We start from the raw sequence: 18,641 nt of genomic DNA, 5'->3' as shown, positions 1-18,641 counted from the left end.
TAATTGTCCTCAATAACCCACTGCTGCGTGCGTATAGCCTAGGTCTAGGTCTCTACAATTATCAGTTGTAACCGTAAGAGAAGAAAACAAAGATGAAAATAAAAAAATGGAAATTCAACGAAGCTCATTAACGCTCGTAAAGGCGTTCGTATTGACGACACCCATAGACCAACAACGGCACACTCGCGCCTCGAGGCCTGCAATCACGAACTTCTAATAGTCTAGCATCTTTGTTCGCGCAGACCGACCGTAACGACGTGAAATTACTAACGATATCAATTTTATACTTATAAGTCTGACCTTAATCGCCGCCATACCTGTCCAAATCCCCGCCCACTTCTCACAAAACTGTCCTAATTCGTTCGAAATCTTACCTTCCCCTGTCGGTACTATAGTCATTTTCCCATTAAACCTTGTTCTTATACCTTTTCGTTGTTTTTTCATTCTGCAAAACTTTCGAGTGCACCTTTACGTTTCCCAACATTTATAAAATAATGACGAACCAGTGAAGTCCAAAAAGGCAAACAGCAATGCCATGATGCTGCAGAAAGTCGTGATGAAGGAAGTTGCCACGTTGCAGACACCATTTTATCAGTTAGGAATTTTTCTCGTGTCAGAATAATTAAGAGTGCAGTAATTCCCATCGTGATAAGTCGAAGGTGGAAAGAGTGCGAAAATGTTAATCAGACTTTGGAAAATAGTCTACCATGACACCACATTAAAGCAAAGTAACATACAGACTGTCTGTTAGACCTTATACAGGGTGTTCCAGAACTGATGGTATAAGCGGAAAGAGGGTAATCCTATATGAAAAAATAAAAATAAAAAATAAAAAATTTTGAGAAAATCGAGTTTGAATTATGATCACCAAGGGAAATCAGACTCGAGATATACCTAGGCACGAATCCAACTTTCGCGCTACATTCTCAGCGACCCATTGCACAGAAGCGTCGTATTCAGAAGCGTCACGCGGATACGTTCTGTTCTCCCAGTAGAGCGTCGCGACGCCCGCGCTTTTTCGGTCGACGCGCACGAGCTGACGCCGCGGTCGCGACCAAACCTCACCTTCTGCGAGCCTGATAACGGGGGCTGTTCGCAAGCAACCGCCTGAATACTTCGTCTTATCAAAAGCTCCCTGGGAACATGAGCTTTTTCTCCCTTTTTTCCTTAGCGGTGAAAAGAAGTCACCGATGCAGCAGCTCGAGAAATCAGGAAAGAAATCCTCTCCCCACCGAAAATGTCACAAGAAGTAAATTTGACGGGTTGCTTTCCTGTCGAAAGAACCGATACACTCTCAGGAACGCGTACCCACTCGTATTCACGCTGCGGGGGCGATTGCAGCATGTATTGTTCCCTCTCCTCCCATTCACCCCTGCGCTCTGTCTTTTTCGCGCGCTACTTGTGTCTCCTTCCCTCTCTTCGGTGCTTTCGTTACGTTTTATTATTGACAGTCAGCCCAATATAATCGGCGCGTGCTCTCCTGATAGGACGTCGCGACGCGCCCAGCCAACACCCTCACTTCGACGCAATCGAAGTGAAGGATTTGCAATAAATGTCACGAAGACGCAATAACTTAGGTGGTTTCACGTATTTAAATAATTTTTTTAGTACTTAGTGAACTGATTATGAATATGTAATACGAAGTTAAGAAATGTAACTAAACATAGATGGGTATTAACATTGTTATGTTGAATGAAATTTCTTATTTTAGAAATGAGAGGTATACTTAGAATAAATATACGATATATAGGAGCATGATATACGCCATCTAAGGTGAGTGCGATACAATAACTTTAGTTATGTACTGGATATGTGTAATAAGTAGAAAAAGAATTACCCTGCTTTCCATCTCTGACAATATTAATTTTGCAACTGACATACAATGTGGAATAATCATTTGTCATACAATTCAGTATTTATTAAATATGTACTAACTCTGTAGCTACTGTATCGTATTTTATATGTCTTACTTATGAACAGCCTATTCTACTATGCCTGTGTATGAAATTCTTATTTCACTACCCTCTTTATCCTTCGTTCCATGCGGAAAGCAGGAGGTTATAACGTTCCTTGCATTAATGAAGCAATTCTTTCTCTTTCTACTTTCCACTAGTGTATTTAATACATTTTATACGATCCTGATAAAAAATTCTTACAAACGACGCCAATGGCAAAAATGTTGGAAAGCTACATAGGACATTCTTCCATGGAGCATTCTATATGTATTCCAAGTCAGCAGAAATAACATTTTCTCATGAAAATTTTGTCAAAATTCTTAATTAAAATTTTAGGTTAAAAGATTTTTAAATAAAAGGTTAAAGATATTCTATCACACTCAATCACTAAATTGCCAATAGATTTTAATTCTATGACAATTCGTATTTTGCCTATATCAAGAGTAACCCTTTTGTACATACAGTCAAAATTATTATTTATATATAACTATTTTCCCCTCAAATGTAGAAACCACATGTAAATGCCTCACTGTATCTGAAAATGTATTCAAGTTATCGAAGAACATATAGGACGACAACAGAGGAAAAACTTAATGAAACAGATTTCCTAAATTTTACAGGGAAACAATTATAAAATATGAAGCACAAAAACAAATCATGCAATAAGCACAGATAATATTCTTCAATAAAATTATTAGAAGCTACACATTTAATAACTTTATTAAAATTATTCTCCCGTTTCACATGAACGTGTCAAGTTATTTCTCTGTAAATCCATTACGAAAATTACTATATTTGGAACTAATAAAGACTTCCATCTCTTCTATTCTGACATACGTATATGTAAAAAAACAGAACATCAAAAAAAAAAACTTAACAAGATTTTCCCGTGTGGTCTTCACGTACAAGGTAACCAGTTCTGGCAAATACGGTCCTGTATCCTATTTCAGGCGTCGCGTCGTCGTCGGGACGCCCAGCGTAGTATGATAGGCGCCTGGTGCGACGCCAGCGTGTCTCTCGACCTGCATGATCGTGGGTGCACAGGTGTGTCGAGGACCACATCGCCCTCGTCCACGAGGGACGTCTTTCCGACGACTGGAGAGACGACCATTGGTCACTTGGCGATCGACGCGTGACGTTGTCGGTGTTTTGACGCGTCGACGTGTTGATGTCGTTGACGGTCTCGATCAGAGCTGCCCACCTGTCGCTCACCGCTTGTCGCGGCTCGGTCGCTACGAGTTTCGCGATTCGGCTAACAGAAATGTTCAGAAAGTCGTCGACTAACCGACGTCGCGACGCCAAGTAACGCCAACGGGGATGACGACGTCTCGTGGCGCCAGTCCTCGGGCGTCGCGACGCTTTACTCAGAAAGCAGAACCTGAAGGAGCTTCTGGATACTCAGTGCCTGTCTGTATGTCGTTGATGCCAGCGTGTTAAAGGGTAAAAGATTACAGATTTTGTAAGTGGATAATTGATGTTGCATATCTCTAATCGGATACTGAAATACTTCCTTGAGGGCAGAAAGATGCTAGAAACAACGAGATATGAAGACGAAGCTTTTGTCAAAATCATGTCTCTTAGAACTAATCAAATATTCAATAAATATGTGTGTAGAATAGAAGAAATTCAAATGCCACGTTTCTCTCGAACCTAATTTTATAAATTAACAGATAAATAATATGTAACTGTATAAAATTGCTCCACCAGTTTCATCATCGCGTATCATTAAATTTTCAGTTACAAGAAAATCAGAATCTGCAATTTTCACGGGTATTTCTCACAGAATAGAATTCATCAATATCGCAACGAACGCATACAAATATCGCAATTTTAAAAAATAAAAAAATAAGCGATTCCCGATCAATACATCGAACCTCCTCCAATCATACGCTCTTTTTCCAGGCTAAAATAAAAAAAGAAACAAAACAAAACACTGATTTGAATTGTCATCAAACTCTAAATCTACATACCAGAAAGTCCTAAACAGAAGCTGTCGAAGAGGATCGTCTTCGTGGTAGCGAGAAAGCGCCCCTGAGAAAGCTCAGCGGCGCCCTAGACTCGCGACGCATTATCCGGGGAGTATGAATTCGCCCGACGCTGACGTTAGTCTCGACGACGTCTGACGAAGCTGCCCGTCAAACGGAAGACGTCGTCTGACGTACCACCAGAGCAGGGAACCACGAGGGAAATGGAGGTCGTCGGTGGATTGGAGCTTTTCATCGAGCTTTCCACGTTACGAGGGCAGCTTTCCGATGCGCAGGTCCAAGGGGTGAAGTGAATGTTGTCAGAGACCGCGCCGCGACGTCCTCCAGAGCTAGGAGAACAACAGCTGTCGAAAGGATCTTCGATGTCTCCTACGGAGCGTCGCGACGAGCGTCGTTATGACGAGAAATTGTACCAGGCTAGCATGACGCGAGCAGAGGTTGTGGGCGTCGCGACGCTGCTCTCACGGGGTTAATTTTAGATCTCCTGTCCGAATGGAGCGAGGGTGGTGGCGGTTAGGAACGCCCTCAACGCTTGCGTTTGCGCGCCGTGCAGATAGGGTATCGATTAAATGGCGTCACTCTACACTGGGTTCTGCTATCGCTTATATTAATATATATGTTATGTTGCATAAATGCGTTTTTGTTGAGTATGAAGTTTTTTAAATATTTCTCTAATTAGTGGTGAAATCTTTTAGAAGAGGATTAAAAGTGTTCGTGTTCTCAAACCAGTCGAACAAATTTGGACTAAGTCTGACAGGTGACTGTGGCTAAGTAAAGCTTTAACAAAACGAGTAGAAAGACCCTTGACGTCAAAAAAAATTTTCCAGAGATAAAAAGAAAGCACTGGAGGGTAATGCTTGCAGATGAGAAACAAAGAGACCTTCGTAACGTGAAATATAATACTTGCAAGGAATGACAGATCTGCCATTAAGAAATATCCAAAATTGATTATACTATGATGGAAAATAATGGTTAATATGATTGAATATATTTAGATAATTGTCCACTGCATTATACAGAGCAAGTAATGTAGAGAGAAACTACAATTTAGTTGGGTAAAATTTGTGAGACAAAAATGTATACTGTAAAAGTGGTTTCATAAAGAACTGTAGTGGAATAAATTCTAATAATCAACAAATCATGATTTCGAAATGTATATATAACTATTATTGTATTTCTTTGATTAAAATGAATAAATATTATCGTCGAAGTAGTAGAAGTATTCAGACTTATTTTGCGGAAGAATCAGCGCTTCCTAACTCCATTTTTCCAATAGCCCGCAGTAGTATAGGTCGACCATATAGCTCATCTATCAGTAATATCAATATCTTGTAATTTATTTCCCATGTAGCGGTACAAACATGCACTTTTTGAATCAAAGGTTTGATAAATTGAAGATCAACTACGTCTGTTTATTAATATTAAAACGAGCCCTTAATTCCAAGAAAAATTGAAAGATTTTCCTTTAATTTGGAAAAGCGAAAATATTATTTTTGGTTACAAGTCTCCTGGAATTCGTTTCGACAAGAATTTCAGAGTTCATACCGAACGAGATTTCATACGAAAAAATTGATTTCGTAAAGTTCATTCACTTTCCTGCAAGTCACTTTCTCTTCACATCTACCAGCACTTTCGTTCGTAGCACACCTACCATATTATCCACTCTAAAAGTTAGGGGAGCTTTCCACCTTCCCTGTATTACTAGGATCACATAATGAAGCATAGCGTGCTTTGGTACGCCTGTGTGTATGTAAGCGTCTCAAGGAACGTATGAGCTTTCGAAGCTCGCGGTCGACAAGCGTTGCGACGTCGTAGCAGGAAAGTATGGACGCAGGGTAACCCGAATGCGACGTAAATATCGATTTGCTTCTATGCTGGTATAATTTGTCGCTTTACCACGTAATACACCTTGTACGTGTCAATGGAATAAAAAAAGCTTGTCGTGAAACTTTTCGCTAAAGTTGTCGAACATAGTTCTCTTTTGCGAACGAACAACAAAAGAGCTGCACGTGTTGTGGCATGTATGTAACAGGAAATTGGTTCGGTCGGAAGTTCACTCCCGTGGGTGACACAAGCTAAAACTTCGATAGCGTGTAATCTTTTTGATCGTTCCCCACGCAATAGATAATAGCGGACGACGCGGTAATTCGCTCATTTAGTTGCTGTCCTGCATAGGCTTTACCATTCATGTCGCGCTGCATCCTGTATTTACAGGTAAAAACAATTGTTCGGGAAATTGGACCGACAAATCTGTGGTTATAAGGCAAAACGACCTATCACATTTTCAAGAAATTCGAGTTAAAGCCTTAATTGACATCTAGAATACAGAATTAATACCTTTAGAAAGAAAAGAGGGCATTAAAATTATTTCACTTAAAAATAAGGAATCAAGAAGACACAAGTCCATAACAAGTCATAACGAAACTAATCTAACAACACAAAGCAATATTTGAGTCTCAGAAGCTTTACTAATCAATTCCATTTTTTGCGAAAATTTCACTTTATTAATATTAACTAAGTGCTCTTTAGTCGGCAAGCATGAATTAAAATTTAATATATCAGTACCTAGCAATGAATCTATCAGAAATATTTAAACAGTAAAGCACTGGTGGTTTACACAAGGCAGTTATAAATATCAGTGATCAGAGCGAAAGGCCTTCAACGAAACCTGTTCTAAAATTACAGTCAGGAACGTGTCATATTTAGCCAATTTTTTTAATAGGCTTTCGCGAAAAGCCTGCAGGGGAGCAAGTAAGTGCACGTATCGTAAGTGGAAGTGAGTGAGGCTCGATAAAAGTGAAGGAAAATGGAACTCTGTAACAAGATTCGCGACAGGATTTAGCAACTTCTGCCGTTGGCACTGCGTCATGAACTCACGACGTGTCTCTTCATGCGTTCACATTTTCAACACGAACTTAATTACTGGTCATATAAATCATTTTAACACTAAGCGGATAGGCATGAATGATTGAAGCGTATGTTGGTTTTCTTATATCCAGCAGAAATATATTCAGCTTTTGACAAACGTTTTAGCTTCGTGATAGCGAACACCTGCGAACCTACCAGATTTTAATGAAGCTTCGTATAATCCAGAAAAGAATTTCACTTAACTTATGCACGGATATTTCTGTGGTTGTCAGGCAAAATCATCTGCACATGAGACATTGAGCGCAAAAGTGGGCTAAGCCACATTTTTCTGAAATTGAGTTAATAGCATCAATTTATTACAAAAAAAACCTATATTCTGGATCGGCGATTTTTCTGACTTCTCTGAGTAGTGAAGTTAGTTGCTCTCAATGCTTCATATATTATATAAATTACATGTTTTTGTTTTCAAGATATTGGCGTTTAAATTTTTCAACTTGAATACTCTCTTATGAACTTGTATTTTCTTGAACCTTTATTTTTAAGAGAAAAATTCTTTTAATGCCCTTTTTCCTGCAAATATAAATTCTATAGCCTAGATTTCTAAAAATTTTTTCAAATTTTTAAAAAATATGATATAGTTCGCCTTGTCTTACAGCCGTAGATTTATAAGTAGAACTAAACAAATACTTTCAGTGGAAATATGAATTACTCACCGGTGTTATCAGCATATACCGCAACGTGACATATTCCTGTAAAAAAAAAGCAAAACCAATGAAGAAGTATATACAACAGTTATAGTACTGTTATAGAAAGTGCATTTTTAGCAAAGACATTAAAAAGCCAAAAAATCGGAAAGATATAAAACAAAGTAAATAAAATGCATGAATACATGTAAAATCCTTTAGCAGTGGTTCCTCCTTTAATAAATTATGGCTCTTTACGTTATCGGCCATTCAAGGTGTGGCGAATGGCGCATTAAGAAAGACATGAAAAACTAATGAAACGCTTCGAGATAAAAATCTCAAGTAACAGTTTGATGTTCATCGATGTATCGAAATGTTTATGGGCACGTATTAAAGCTAATTGTAAATTCCATAAACGGACGCATCTACAGCTCGATAATTAAATTTAGCGTCAGATCTTAGTATCATCGAATCTAAATTAATAACATTATCATATAGTTACTATAACTGTTTCTATACGAGTACATATGCATTTTAAAACTGCATGGCAGCTACTTCACCGCAAGCTCGTCATTCAACAGTTTCACGTTCACGGCCAGCACGATCCTATCATCCTTTTTCGCTCGATCGATTAGGGAGGGCAGTCAGAAAGACGAATCGTTCGAGAAATCGCTTTCTCTCCACGACGAAAAGGCCACAGGCCATGGCGAAATTGCAACGGGAGGCTGCATAAAAAATTTAACGAACGTTTCGGCCACGCCAAGAGCAACCGAGATACGCGAATGCATTTCGCCAGGAGCGAGGACAACGAGAAGGGGAACGAAACCGAGGAGTACGTGAAACAAGTGGAAGAGGAAAAGAGTAAAAATTAACAGCAGCCGTCTCACGTTGCGCAACAATTCCCGAGGCGCGTGTTATTCATGGAACAGTATTTTCTTTTTAAAAATTTATGAGCACAACGGCTCTTGCATTGTAGCCGCGAGGTATTGCACGAATAAAAGGAAAAACAAGACACTCTGCCTCTGAAGATGCGAGTACGCGTCACTTTCTAACAGCAGGCTGAACAAAAAGGTTTTTCTCGATTTAAAATATTTCTACCGCAGTAAAACAACCTGAAACAAACTACTGCAATCACGGGTTGCTTACAATCAATTTATTCTGTACGCGTCACAAGGATATTAAAGAGTTAATCGATACATTAAAGAAAATAATCCAAGAACAATTATATTGGAGTTTCAGAATCAGAAATTTGGAGAGATTCGTTGCAGTAAATTTGACAAATAAAGAACCTTTTCTGATCGCCATCTCCCGTTTCAAAAAGGTGTACATTATGCCGGCGTAATCACCAGATCGCAAAATAAGGCAACGCACGCATTCGCGCAACAATGTTTGCAAATACCTATCTTTAGAATAATAAGATCGCTAGAAGTGAAACGACGTTTAAAGTTAAGATGGACACGAGGGAGACGAGGCGCTTCGCATCTGCCTCTTACGCGGCCCGCAAGCAAGTAACAGTCGAGCAAAACAAGCAAGCCGTTCTGCTCATCGGCCGAGCGGCAGGAGTCGACAACGAAGGGGTTTTAGCGAACAGTCGTTGGACAGAATGGCAGTTTTATTTCACCGGAGCCAATAAACTATGTATTGTAATTCCGCGCATGAGACGGCGCGCGATTGGGGCCGCTCGGGAACAGGCCCAGTCGCCGCCACGTCGCGATTGGTCGAAACGAAGCAAGAGAGGTTCAGGCCCAAGGACTCCACCACACCTCCGTGATCAACGCTTAGACCGGATTGGCCGATCATTTGGGTCCTTTTGGGGGGGGCCCCCGAGTTCTCTTGCCTCCCTCCCTTCTTCAGTCTTCTCCCCAGCAATCCTTTCTATTGCTTTGTACTTTCTTTTCGATTTGTTTGACTTTGAAACTCCATGTCCGGGGCTTTGGCCTCGCTTCTGCTCGTGCCACAGCCTTTCTCTTTCCATGTATTCATCATCATTATCCTGGTCGTCATTATTTTCGTGTCTACGCTCCTCTCGTACTGCCCTGGTAACGTGACCATCGTTATTTTCACCATAATTGCCAGTGCTGCTTGAAAGAAACGTCCCTTGGGACTTTCGACGCATTGATATTTTGCCCCATTCGATCATTTCAGCCCTTGTTGTTAGCTGCGCCTCGTTGCTCGTCGTCATCAGTCTACGTGACGCTGCGAGACTTTGATGAAGCGTAATTACGGCCTACTTATAAAATGTGCTCTTCGGCGGCGTAGGTTAACCGTGGATGAAAATTAATCTGAGGTTTAAACAAGCAAGATCGAAGGAAGTATGGCTGGTCTCGTGATTTTACCTGTCTATGTATTGAGTTGATGTATAAGTTCATGCTACATTATTTCTCCGTTTTTCTCCAGGGAATTGTTCATATTCAATGAAATATGTTACAAATAGAAACAAGAAACTATAATTATTTTGTAGCATAAAAGTACTATTTTTGATGCATGAAAAAAAGGAAAACTGACGCAGCGCAAATTTTGCATCAACTCAATATCACTTTTCATTTCTGTCAAGGTCGTTCGTAATGAAAATCTTGAATATAGTTGCATTATTTTACTTATATATGCGTCACTGTTGCTCATTCGCTATTTTAGAAAACGAAAACATTTATATTCATTTTAAATATAAAAAGTTAAATATCAGTCAAGTGCTTTGGCATACAAATTTTAAAGAATTCAAAAAGTAAGGTCATACTTAAGTTTGTAAGTAATATTTCATGGCTAGGCAAAAAAAACATTCGGTAACCAGTGGAAGCAACGGAAGAAAGCAATCACGATGAGACCCCAAAATCGCAATCGCGAAGAAAAAGAAGTGAATTTGAATCGATGCGAAACGGCCTTTTCTTCCGAACAAAATAAGTGAACCGACGAGGAATCTCATGGACCGAGGACTCGCCTCAAACTCGACCAAAAACTCGAGATGCCTTTCGGGGAATAAAAAAGAAATCGGCCAAGGGACTTTCGTTTCTTTTCGTACGTATCAGCGATTTCAGAGCAGGCCTCCTCCCTTTCTCCCCGTCTAAAAAGGCCCTAATTTTCCTACAGAGAGGGGCCTGTCCATCGAGAAACACCATTCTCTCCTCCCTTTGTTTCCCTCCCCTTCATCGTCCTCTTCCTGGCTCTTTATTCACCATTTTACATTATGCACTTTACGCAGGATTGTACACCTGTGCACCGCGAGCTCCCCTAAAGCACACAATACCACTTGCCCTGGCGCATAACCCTCGCGTGAGGTTGACAAACGACAATAGGGGTTATGCGAGATTCCTTTGCCCTACCTTGGCACTGATTCGATGAGTTTCTACTGAGGAAGGAGAACGGTATCCACTCTCGTCGAACAATGAAATCCTTCATTATGAAACTTGTGTATAATTTTCTACACTGAGTGAAAATAATAAAAGAAAATACGTACCTAATTAAAATGGGACCATGATTGTCCTCTTTAAGTTCGAATCAAAAGCATAGTACTTAGTTTTTCACTACCAAATCTTGTCCTTTAAACTAGCATCACGTATGGAGAGAGCAATTTGTTATAAAATGCATTACTTGCATTCATATAGATGATAATGGAGAATATCTTCCAACGAAATCTTGATGCCTAATTGAATGTTTAACACGAGACAGCGTATGGTTGGAAAATGATCCGCCTCTTTTGTTACAGAGACGGATACAGGTAATTCATAAGGATCTGTTCGAATACCAATCCAATGGTACCTACGTCAAACAAAACGACCCTTCAGGCATGACGAGACGTCGCCAAAGTATTGGATTTCTTCAACGAAAGAACCCGTCAGAATTCCTAACCAGAAAGACATCCCCGAGTCGAGGTGTCCGTTTTCTCCTTCCAGTTTACTCGCTACGCCCTTTTATTTCTTTCCCCGTTCGTGTGTTCTTTTCAAACTCTTTTACTTCGTGTCGCATTTCTGATGAAAGACACCACCGAATATGGCCAGAAGTATGTGTCAAGTAATACACCAACAGAAGATAATTATAATAATTGGTGTTGAAAGCGGGCATTTTCGACAGAATATTGAATCGCTATACAATATACATACGATTTCAATTGCCCTAAATGCGTGCTAATGTACGTACCTAATTTACAAATGGAAACATTGAATTTACTTAAATTAAGAGAAAAGCATAGGACACCTCCCGTTAAAATAGTCTTATCCCAGATGTACTAAACTCACTACCCACATTAAACATATACCACAGCTCTCACACCCTTAAATATCTGCACACCTTAGCCTCTATACACAAGCTCCAAACTGTCCAAATATTTTCCATCCCCAAGTTCTATCCTACCACCACCACTCTCGCCACAAATTACATCGCGCAATTAATTCGTCATATTCATATTCGCGGAGAAAAGGTCCCGAACGGACCCCGAGCGGGGCCTTCGGTTGCGCGGCCAAAATGCCCCCTCAAAAAGCAGCCGCGGGCCTCGTTCGAGATTCGAGGTAGCACAGGGTGTATATCACGCGGTCGTCCGAAAATATCTAAAAATAAATAAGCGTGCCCATTCCCCTCGCAGCCCGTGGTGCACACGTGTGCTAGCGTTGGCCAAGAGAGGGTCAAACGGGGTGAGGACGAGAGAGAGAGAGAAACGATAGAAGGGAAGGAGGTGGAAAGAATAAGGGGGAGAAAGGAGGACTCGGGAAGAGAGTAACAGTGGAACGAGGTGAGGCGAGGAAGGGAGAGGGAAGGACGAACAGAGGAAAGATGAGGCGAACGTGAGTCTCGGCGTGGGAATAAGCGGCAGGTGCGCGACGGCGCTACCGGGGAGCCACTTGTGGGGGCAAAGTCCCCCCGATAGGCCCCCTTCGTGCTACGGAAAGCTGCGGCACCGGGACACGTCGGGCCCCACCTCGGGCCCCTTCCTAAAGTAATCAAAAAGTATTGCACGTGTAAAGACGATCGTAAGCTCCAGGAGTGCCGTCCACTTTGAATCATTCCCTTCGAAATCGAATTTCTTTTTGCCGCGCGCTGCCCACTTTTTATCCCTCCCTTATGTTTTCTACGGTCGTCGGATAAAGAGGAGAGGGTGACCGCGCGCAAAAGCGTTTGGCGGGAAAGATTGCTTACCGTGGAATGTTAATTACCCAAACGTACCAATCGATCTGTAATTCATCGTATATGGTAGGAATACGCTCGGTAACTCGACCAATAACTGTGCCAAGTGCCAAATTATGTTAAAAAATTTAAACGAAGGGTTCCGTTACCAGATATCCTCAAGCAAAATACACCAATCCTTTTCTTCTGCGTAAACCTGTTAGAGTCGTAACAGAAGGACGCCAAGAAAGGCGACCTATCGAAAAGGCGAATAAGTACTTAAGCAATCCCATGAAAATATGTCGAAGCACCTGCGATTTCTCAATAAACGACTAGTCTGTAAATAAAGGAGATCCATTAAAATTATTATAGCCCATCTATACGAAGGGAACTCTTCGAAGTTGTCGACAGAGACGTCGATAAAGGGCCGCACTTTACTGTGAAAAGCAAATTGACATCCAGCAAGCTTTGTTATGAGTTATCGCCGAAAAAAATCTTATGCGCTGCGTTGCAACGGTAGAGAAACGATGCTGAGAGGTCTTAAGACCACCGAGTGGAAGTAAAGAGAGGAGACGAGGTGGTAGAAAACAGGTGGTGTAAACAAGGAAAAATCCGAATTGAAAATGAAGTCGGTGAAGAGGTGTGAAATGACAACCGATGAGACAGCAAAATGTCACGATACGACCGATGATCGGATATTTTTAAATGACTGGTTTATGCACAGGTGCGGCGCATTCAGCCGCGTTTTGTTCCTATGGCTGTAATGCAATGCGGGCGCGAATTCCTTTGATTTCTTTCGCGAGGAGAACGTTGTGGGATAGGGGAGGACGAAGAGGGAGGTCAAGGACACCGAGGGTACATGAGGCCTTTTAAAAAAGGGCATCAGGTGCAGGACGCGTTCTGCGTTCAAGGTTGAGTTTAATTGTTGACATAAATTTCGCAGCCAAGGACGTGTCCGTACATTTCCAGGCTGAACCTGCAAGGTCGTCGATTCGAAACCACCGTTCGATGATACGCACCATTGGTGCTCAATTAAAGTGTAAGATCATCGACAAGGATTTTCTTCTGTCGCTAACAATAAGTTATTTCACATGCCCGAGAATGCAGCAAAGTTGAGAATTGTTTTGTTTTCTTGTGGGTTTAAAAAATCGATTTTTGCTTAATATTTTTTGAAAGTTTGAAGTACTGCTGCTCAGTGTTGGTAAGTTGGCACTTGAGATGGTACAGGGGTAAGAAGAATACTTCGTAAGTTCCACGTGATCCTATCTATATCATTTTCTCTACAAATTAGTATCGAATCCCTAATCTCGTACGTAGATACACGCGTTCAAATACCAAAACAAAAGAACAAGTGACGTGCCTCATGACAGGAAAGTGAGGCAAAGGGAGAAAATTCTATAGTCATTCAAACCTGTATTCCTTTCGACTGCCAACTTATTAGCAATGCACAGCACATTAAAATCTCGTTTTACAAGCCAGTTTGAATAACTGAATAATTTCGATAATTGAGATTCACTTGCATTTCTACCACCTGTTCTTATTAGCTTGCATAATAGAGGTGTTGATGTTCAGAAAACTGAGATGAATTACTTTCTTGAAGCATATTTATGTACATACATATTTCTTAAAAAAAGGAAGGAAAGTCAGTGCGCGATATATATCGTTGCGATAAATCTTTGAAACGAAAAAAGTAATACTAAGCCCTAAGGCGAGTTTACACTTTTTCATTTTGACTGTGTATTGCAGATGATTCATCCAGAGTGAATGTGAAAGACGAAAGCTCGAGTATTTACATCAGTTTAATACTTGAACTCATTTGAGTAATTTCAAATCAAATCTGATTGGCTAACCGCGACTGTTCACTTGTTTCTGGACAGGTTTAGAGACGTTTAAACTTGTCACTGTCGCCTCACTATGAATGAATTATCCGTGTACTTCATTAGAATTAGAAACCGACTCTCCTTCGTTTACTTTTCAGTTTATTTGAAATGTAGTATAACCAACTACACTCGACAGTAATTCGCATCATAGAGGCTCACTTATGAATTCGCATATCTGTCCTACTGTACTAGAAATACATTCACAGAGCTTTAAACTATTCAAATATTATAGTAACACTACTATGACCAACGCCAGTACCATATAAAATTGTAGACTGAAACTCAAGGTTACTGATAAAGAGAGTAACTGATAAACCTAGCTCGCTATCATATCAAAAGCAACGAGTCATTCTCATTTCCACTTCATAGTGTCTATTCGTAAAGGGCTAGGCTTATTCTCATAGGTAATCATTAGGAACTCTGATCATCCTCTCTCCCTTAAATATAGCCTAAGCTCACCATTAATAATAGTTGTATCGTAAGTTACACGTACAAAACAACTAGGACAGCCTTTTACTTATACCATCCTCTTCGATAAGATCCTACCCAGTTTCATTCCGTCTTGTTATTCCCAGTCCAAAGTACAGCTGTGTATGTCATTGAGCTCACGGATATCCAACATTACGCTGGATGTCACGTATGTCCTAATCAATTCTGAACGTCGATACGTGACCAAGATAGCCGCTACAAGATTAGACGGGAAAAGTAAGGAACGAAGCATCGAAAGGGTCGAAGTAAGACTGACGCAAGAGTGGATCGGACAGTGGTCGACAGCCGCGAAGCATCGGGGCGCAACACGAATCTGAGGAAATCTACCGGCTCGGACGAGTCAATTCCGCCGGTCGTGGCTGAGTCGATGCTTGTCAGAGAGCGAAAGGAGCTAAGGGTGGCCGAGGACGTCCGAGGAAGAAGCGGTGGCTGGGGGGCAAAGCGATCTCGTGGGAAAAAGGAGCAGGTGTGACTCGAGCGAGAGACTCTGCGCGGAGCGACGCGAGTCGAGTCGAGTCGAGTCCAGTCGAGTCTCAGACCCGTGACGCGCACACACGAAGGCTCGGTACGCACGCGTACGAGCGTGTGGACGAAGCGTGTGGACGAAGCGTGTGGAACACGTGGTCACGGACGCGGTGGGCGTGCGTGAAGGAAGCCTCCACGCGGCCGCCGCGCCGGCGAGGGACGCGCAGCGAAACTCGACGATCCGATCGATCGAAGAAAAAGAAATTCCGATACACGCGTGCATGCAGATCGAGCAGGCCAGATGGACGCGCGGAAAGATAGACAACAATTGCTCGGAAAAGGGGCAACAAGAAGTAACGGGCTATTATCGGTCATCATCTACCATTACCATTGATCGATGGACCATTCCAGGATGATACTTCACGCGACTTCGTAATTGCTTTTATAGCATTTTCAGATGGCGATACGTGTTCAATAGAAAAATAAAGAATACTCATTCGACACAGTAACCGGCTAATTTTGTAGCTGGGTGTTGACCAGTTGTTTTCTAGTTGAGATTTTATCATTAGCAAACGTAGCAGTCTCTATGGTGACACTGCAGTTGTCATATGAATGCTACCATTTATTTGTATGTATGTTCCATGAGTCGTAGAGATGCAAAGAAAATCGCCGACGCGACGATCGGCCGATTGAAGATACCAAAAATCAGAGTCGCTATAAAGTAATTATAACTAACGATAAAATAACTGGCGATATAGCTAGTTCAGACGCTAGTTCAGCTAGTTCATGCGGTTTTTCGATCGATTCAGTAATTTTGTCGAATCGGTGATAACCGAAGACGGCGTTCAGACAATAAATTGAACAACCAGAGGAAGTGAGCATACACATGAAAGTTGAATTTTCAATAAAGATACGATATCATGTAAGCATTGTCTTATTATCGATTCAGCAAAGTTACTGAATCGGTCGAAAAGCTGCATTGTCTGAACTAGCTGATACTGTACCATACAAGAATCGCCATTTGAACGCTCCTGTCGAAGTCAGGGTTACACGAGCGTAATTAGGCGAATCAATCACTTGCCCAATCAATTGTTTTACCGCCTTATGCCTTATTAGTCGGTCAAAACACCGCATAGTCTGAACTAACTCTTGTATGTACAATCGCTATCCATCATACGCATACATATTGACACGTGGAAGAGCTCTAATTACTGATAGATAGTGTTTACTTGAATTTGTGATTGAATAATGTATCGCTTCAATTCGGTAATAGCGTTGCTGCGGATTATTTTGATTCGAGTGAAACAGATTGAATCATTAATAGTTATCAGTTACCATTAATCGACTACTTACTTCGCGGGAGTATGTTTTACACAGTGTTGTAATTATTCTTGGTTACGGTAAATCCAGTATTCCATCGATTATCTTTCGCGAGAACGTGTAATTTCTACAGGTTCTTTAATGCCAACATATATCGTATTGTCGGCCATACTCGTGGTATCTTCGATCTAGGTGTTCAATTTATTATGAATACCGATGCGTATTCAAACGGTTAATTATTTAAAATGTTCCATGCTTGCGGGCAATTACGATTAATTGCGTTTAATTTCACGTAGAATCATTTCAATTACCACGATATTACTGTAATTCAAATATTACATGTAATCTAGGATTAATTTATCAATGAAGAAGAATTCAATTAAAATTGTGATCGATAATCTTTTAAGATTAGGTAAGTTCGAAAAATTTCTCTAACTCTGGTAGACACGACAGAAAGGTAAGGCGCCATGGAGTAGAAAAATAGGAGGAGCCGCGGAAGAAGGGTAATATCGATGAAACGACTTACTAGTTAATAGTAAGACCCGCTCTCGTGACTATTTATAGCGAGCAACAGGTTAACGCCTACGTTTCAGAAATACGCGTTTAATCGAGTAAGAGCGTTTACGCACGATAGCTCAGTCGATTACACTCCGCAGGGAAAGGAAGAGTATTTTTTACGGTTGGAAAATTATGCCTCGTTGATTTAATTACAACTGGTTTCGAGCTATGCGCGTTCGTGTTTCTATAATGCGATCATAGAGCATTGAGTGCAAGGTATTGTTAAGCAGTATATGCACATGTTAAATGTACATATATTTCGAAAAGAATACAAATAAAAAATTGCGATTTTTGAGTTACAGCTTAGAAGCAGTTCATTGCCTAACTAAACCTCTCTTTATTATAATAATTTTACTAACTGAACTTTAAAGTCTGAGAGTCTATTTGAGCTGTTCACAGACCAAACTGATTGATCTCACTTTTTGAATTGTTTAGAATTTTAGTGCTAAAGCACTCTTTTTCTAAACTCACAAATAGTTTCCGCTTTTCCTGAAAACATATTTTCTTTCAGTGTGTCGCTTTTGAAGTAAATGCACGGTATCTATATCCATAATTTACATATAGCATAACTCATCTTGTATCAAATCTTTCCAAAATAGATATCAATATTTATTACGAAATCCCACTTATCGTTGGTCACCGAGCTTAATTCATTACCAACCACTAAATGGAAATTGTACATGAGCACGGTTGAATCGTAGCAAGACAACGAAATGCGATAATTATGTCACATGCGTGACAACACAGACTTTAATTGCTCGCATGTCTGTCTGTATTTTGGACATTCTCATTCTCACAATCTGCGAGGAAGTACGACAGATGCAAGAAACATTTTATATCGTACATTTACTAACAAAATCTTATTACGAAATCTGTCTTGACTTTAATGTGCACCAACACCTGGTGTTAATGCTTATCCACGTTTCAAACGTGGTACACGTATTTTTCACTCTCCCGTTTTCCCTTCCACGCTTACTTTCTCAATTTGCTACCTCATTTTCAATCCATATCGTAATGCTTGTTTCGATTTATTCACTGACAACGTTGTGTCTAAAGAAAACATATACTTAATGCAAATTTGCAAAAATAGTACGTTGAACGTTACCCACGCGTTTGTCACGATTTTTCGTTTCATTTCTCGGTTCTTCATTTTATTTCGAGATAATTAATATTCCTTCCTGTGCAACTTCGTGACTGTTAATTAGACCGCAGACAAAGATTAATTACAGTCATTGAGGTTACTCGCTGTCAGTGTTGTTAAATGATGCACGGAAACGTTCACATTAAGGAAAAAACTATGGACGAGAAAATGAAGACGATGTATCACGATGAAAGCTTCGTGGTATT

General features: G+C 40.6%; 1 protein-coding gene across 2 annotated transcripts in view; it reads right to left on the bottom strand.

Moving 5' to 3' along the window:
• Positions 1 to 18,641, bottom strand: part of LOC143178898 (tubulin monoglutamylase TTLL4) — a 100,788-nt gene that overhangs the window by 29,713 nt on the left and 52,434 nt on the right. For both annotated transcript variants that reach the window (XM_076377830.1, XM_076377831.1), the window contains exon 2: positions 7,522 to 7,557. The gene's annotated coding sequence lies outside the window, so the exon portion shown is untranslated. The remainder of the gene's footprint in view (positions 1 to 7,521; positions 7,558 to 18,641) is intronic.

The sequence above is a fragment of the Calliopsis andreniformis genome, chromosome 5 (assembly GCF_051401765.1).
Source record: "Calliopsis andreniformis isolate RMS-2024a chromosome 5, iyCalAndr_principal, whole genome shotgun sequence".
Lineage (NCBI taxonomy): Eukaryota > Metazoa > Arthropoda > Insecta > Hymenoptera > Andrenidae > Calliopsis > Calliopsis andreniformis.
This window is presented reverse-complemented; position numbering and strand designations above follow the sequence as displayed.